Consider the following 6001-nt stretch of genomic DNA (forward strand, 5'->3'; position numbering starts at 1 on the left):
CTGCTAGAGGAGTTTTCCAACGTAGAGACGACAGAACAAAGAATAGAAATAATATGCGGGCCATAAACTTATTAACTTCTGTCAGTGTCCATATCTTAATGTCATTTGTTGGGAGGTTATTAACTGGACGCGCCCACGTACGAGGCACAATGACTGGCTGGGGAGCTCGAAAGCAAAAAATTAACGGCACTAGCAGCGGCCTGTCCTTGTCATCAGTTGGGTACTCATGCACATTAGAAATGACAAGCAAAAAAGAACAAGACAAGAAAGATCAATTCTACAGGTAATTTCACGCTGCAGGTAAATTGACAAGGATAAATGGGACGTGTTCATTTTAGCTCTCCAGGGTTGTTTTATAAGTCAGTTTTATTTGGTAAAACTCAAGATTATTAAAAATTTGAAAATTCTCATTCAATTGATCTTTGAAGATCAATGATAAATTGTAAAGGGAATTAATTTTTAAAATTGACTTTAGGACTTAAGCAGTCTCTAGTTCAATCTCCACGTTAAAATCGGTCTTCAACGGTGAGATACCCAGTCAGAATAAGTTTAAAGAGTACCAATCTCTAGCAATTTTATTCAACAATGTCATTTCCTTTTTTATACACCCTCTGATCATGTTATGATACGCTCCTCTCGCGAGTAGTCGTAAACAATTTCCGTAAATGGAGATCGGCGCACACGCGGCACATACTGCGTGAGGTGGCGCACAGCCAGCCAGTGCTTTGTCGACCTTTTAAAGGTACACTTCATCATTTGCCATTTATTCATTGCGTTCCTTTGAGGCAATTAAATAGCTTAAAATCTAAAGATGGGTGCCCAAGAATGAACCTGAAGAAGCTCAATGAATAATGTATATAAGAAAAACAATATCCCAGGATTTTCATTTCAGATCAAAAGCTGCTTGTAATATTTTGGATTGCGCCCTAATTCAGCGTCTGGGTCACGTTCCTATGTCTTTCGACGCATGGCTGGAAATGGCCTTTTCATTATTTTCTCAAAATGAAACCTTGCAAACAGTAATTTAGTTACTTTTTGGACAACTTCAAATGATTAACAATACATTTAAGACCACACAAACTGTCTTAGACATTTATGAATGCAAATTAAATGTACAATAGGCCCATATAGGTATTTGGCTGTATAATAATCTGCAGTGATTAGCTGCTTTAAGATGAGTGCTGATCTATGTAGTTTTTGTTTACATGCTCTGTTAAAACGCTCGTTATGTAACTTCCCCAAAATATATAAACAACAGTTTATTGTTTAAGTTGAAATATTTATTTAAAATTATGCTTTTTACTCAAATTTAAACAAATCCAACAGAAACGTAAGCTTAGCATCAGTAACAACCAATGTGAGGTAGATGTTTCTCCTGTTTGCGCCAACAATGCATGTTTATGTATATCGTTACGCTTAGGAACTTAAACATAACAATGAAGTGTTTACTTTTGAGTGTTGTCTGAAATGCCTTATGGCTTACATCTCTTACATAAACAAAACGACAAAACAAAGTTACTCGTACATATTAATTAGCATAAAATGTGTGTATAGTTGTCATAGCAGTCATCCGTTGCAGTGCATATTCACAGTGTTTTGCATGCAGGACAAAGCTTTAAGATTAATCGCCCTTTGGTAAAAAGAAAGGAAACTGATTTTAATCTTATCTCGACGTGTTCCTGCAAACTTATCAATTTGAGAGCACAAGACTGTGACAGGAATATTTATTAAAGAAATTATGAAAGGAACTTCAGCGGCGCAATATGTAATTCAAATATTATACTAGAATAATGCAATTTTAACAAGCCCTTTTTAAAAATTGCCCTTTAAATATCAAACGCGAGTAAATGTGAGCTGTCGTGAAGTCAGTCAAGTTTCGAGCCATATAGATCCTCAAAACCAGGAGAAACGTGTAGTAACAAGTTAGTGTTCATTATTAAAAACGGGTCACAATGGTTGCATTTTTATCGCACAATTGTTAGATTTGCGTAGGTGTGAGCTTCGACTCGTCATTAGTGCAGGATGTTTGTAATCTGTACTCTGTTCTTTTCAGAGGTTTTAAAAAGTAGTTTGTTTAAAGTTTCGAAGGGTTCAGAGTAGGTTTTAAACCGTATTGTTTTTGATATACAGAAACTCAAGATAAATTTTCCACCTTCTATAAGTAGGCAAAATGGGACATGGCTTATGGACTTATCATTGGTAAATTTAACAAATTTAACCAGTCTCCACAACATAGGTTAGTGGAAAAGGAAAAATGGTCAATTGAATTTTTGCTTTTGGCAAAACTGCTTTCCTCAGGTCAGTGCATAATTCATCAAACTTTGCTGTTCCAAAACAAGCATGCATTTGCGATGATGCCCCGTAGAAGCACTCAAATTGAATTAGCTGCTGCGAAAGGCTGGTCAAACCAGATTTCCTGGCCGACAATAGCTGAGTTTGTACTGTCATGGGGAAAACCCAACCGTAACATTGCAAAGCCTTGCTATCCTTATCAATCCAAGGGGACGGCTCTGCAGTTGTATATTTTCGAAAGGTAGCGTGTATACTTGCAAGATTACAATCTGGAGTTACCTTGGCGCATTATGTAAAGGCATCGAGGCAAGATTAAGTCAGTAACTTGACTTTTGGCGAAAACACATAGAAATATCTCACCCTTTTAGTTCTTAGTAGCACTGGTACGAAACAGTAATGAAGGGGATACTACTGAATATCAGACGGCGATCGGGGCATGCCCATCTTGTTTGTTATGCCTAAACCGTAGAAACTTTAAACTTACACCTAATTATTTTTCTTCCGTCTTTCCCCACGGCATTTGTTATACATTAGATATCTTCTGAAAAAAAGTAGAATTGAATTTTCATGAAGTACATTTGGAAAGTGCAATGAATGAACGGGGAGACAGCATATATTACGTCTGTATAATTCAGACTCCAGGTAATAGTTAGAACTCAAAATACCATCGAGTCATTTTGAAATTGCAGTCAAAAGTTGAACATGCTTCTGCCAATGGACTTATTCCATGTAAAAAAAATATTAAGCCAGTACGTTAAAAAAGAGTGTGCTTGAAAAAAAGGCAGAAGCCATGCACTAACAAAATGCTATTTATAAGGAAAGTCGTTACTGTATTACCCACCTTCAAATGTTTCTGAATTTCTCCACCTTTGGCTGGGGAGTTTGAGATGGGTATTTCTAATTTTACAACAATTATGTTTGATTAAAACCTGTAAGCAACCTATGTCTACAAAATATTGATCTGCTGTTTTGACGTAGCTGGATTCAAAAATTTTCTTTGGTCAAATGTATTTTGTATTTTGTGGGCATTCAAATGCTCTTAAAACTTGCAGCGTTTAAACGTAAAGAAATATTTTCTTAAAGTTGTCTTTAGTACGCTTTACATTCTTGTACATGCTTTATTGTACATAAATTGGTTGATAGTTATTCAAATAGTTTCCAATTTTGTTCAAGATACCAAGGAACCAACCCAGTGCAACTAGCTGACTCCAAAGCCTGATGAATATTTGATCCCTACATAAATTCTGCTCTTTGAAAGGCTCTCACCAAAAACACAGGAACTTTTGGCAGTTGATGAAGTGCTTAAGAGGTGAAAATACCATTAGACGAGAGCTTCCGTTGCACATTATCTACAAGAGTTGCATTTTGTTCGGCGGGTGTTCATGCAAAATTTTTTAACTTAATGTCAACATTGATTTTGCATTGACTTTTCCCTCGCTTCAGACGTGAATTGCCTTGCTATATTTTTTAATCATAACGAAAGGTTGTTCAGCTCAAACTGTGAAATTGTAGAATTTTCCGTAGAATAACTGACATTTTGGATGCTGTCAGCTATGTGATCGGAAAAGGATTGCGAAACGTGATTCATACAAGATTGCATGTAAAATGTGTGAACAAATTGAAGACGCAACTCAGAATAAAACTGATTTCGAGTTAGGCCCAACTTTCCACACCGTTTCAAAATGCCTCTCAACAAAGGACTACATTTTGCGTGTCGGAGCGTATCCCGTCCTTAATTGGGAAATATCTATTAAGTAAGTTGCAGTGGAGGCCTGTCCCAACCCCGTATACATTTGCGTATTTGAAGACGTGTTTTTTATGCTACAATTTGCTTCTTACTCCCTTTACAGCCGTTTTAATCTCACTGAATGTTTGTTATTGAACTATACGACAGTCATCCAAAAAGTTGACTTCGAATACGAAAGAGCAATACATCTTTGGCCCTTTTAAGGTTGACCACTTTTATGCAATGTCTGTACAGCTGGATTTCCTGTTACTTTTTTGATTCATGCACGGATATGCGTACTGGATGAATGTCTCTTTTCAAGTCCCCCACTTTCTAAATTATGAAGTTATTTACAACATGTCCTGTAAATTCAACCGAACGCTTTGCGGTAGCTTTATCACTTTATGAGCTTTACCCATACTCCTTTGCAAAGCACAAATGTTAACGAAATGTATTACATTTATTTATTGCATTACTATATAAAATTGCCTACCTCTTGCAAGCTCGGAAATTTCGATATAATCAGGCAAAGAGTTTGACTCTGTTTCATACAGATCTTTCATTGTCCTCAAAATTGGACAGCGACATGGTCCTCGTGCTTTCCTGAAGAATTGTTTATTGTGTGTTTGAATTTATATTATTTTTTTATTTAGCAACAGCACGTGATTTGTTCGTTGCAAGACACAGTGTATAGCGCATGATGTTTTTTATTGACAGTGGCAAAATTGCTCCGAGTGTCGTTTCTCTAGAGTGGATGATATTGACAATTTAAGGTGAACTTCCTTAGATTTGTTTGCCAATAACAAGTTTAGTCGGGGCTCATATTGTTTTGACTTAAGACGTTTGCACGAATAATCTGTGCAGTGATTGCTAAAGATAATGGTTTTTAATGGCTTTTCTTGGAGATACACTGTGGGTTTTCCTCTTCAGGATAAGACCTGTTAAGTAAACTTCGTAGTACATCATAGGCCATTGGTTATACACACACACTCTTACTTTTCTGTTGGTTCGGTCGTTCCACCATTTTCTATTTGATTTATATATGACATGGTGTCTTTCATTTTGATCATACTCTCCACTTGATAGCCAGAACTGTTTGAAGTAAAACCTCTCTCTGTGGTGCATTTCTGCTTTAATACAATTTCCAGCGTTAACGGAGATGCACCATGTGTGAAGCGGTGCATGTCTTATTTTCAGTCACCAAAACTTTACGGAGATTTTGACCCTGTGTTGTTTACTTTTTTCCTGTCCAAATAATGTTTATTATTATTTGGATGGTTGACTTTGCCTCAGTGAAATGTCGCAGCAGCAATGCTCTTAAATTGTAGAAGGTCGCCTTTTCCGTTGCTTTGTGCAGGTCTGTCACAACAAATCCGACTATAAAGCAACTACAAGTTCAAATAATGAGTGCTCATTTTGGCATTTAAACGTCAATATAGATCCATAAAAACAACTTTCCGACAACCTCTTAAAGTTGGCCACGCAGGGAGGAAATGTTGTGTCAGAGTATTTATGGCTAACCGGTTGTTTTTTATCGCCAACACAATCACTCCCTGCGCTCATGAAATTCAATAATGAGTTACGCTCTGCGCCGCATTTGGTTCTTTTATGTATGAAATATAACCCTCGCACTGCAGCGGGGCCTGACAATGTTTTTTGTGCCCTTCGCCCAGGTAGATATCGCTTACTACAAACCCAGGCCCACTTGTAAGCCTGCGAAGTTTATGTTTTATAGTGGGATGAAAAATGGTATCGTTTTTATGGCACTGTAACCAAATATTGATTCATTATCCAAGTGAACCTGCTTCAGTTGGCCATTTGGTGGTTAGGTGCGAGTATCTACGCCGAATTCACGGGTAATAAAAGGTGGGATACGTCTCTTCAACACGCCGACGTGTCTCATGATGTCATTACCAGTCCAACTGCGTCCCGTACATTCACTCTATAAACCAATGGATCAGTTCTCGCAAGATCCACGTGACA

The sequence above is a fragment of the Acanthaster planci genome, linkage group LG13, assembly GCF_054643075.1.
Source record: "Acanthaster planci isolate LZ-2023a linkage group LG13, COTS_SCS, whole genome shotgun sequence".
Lineage (NCBI taxonomy): Eukaryota > Metazoa > Echinodermata > Asteroidea > Valvatida > Acanthasteridae > Acanthaster > Acanthaster planci.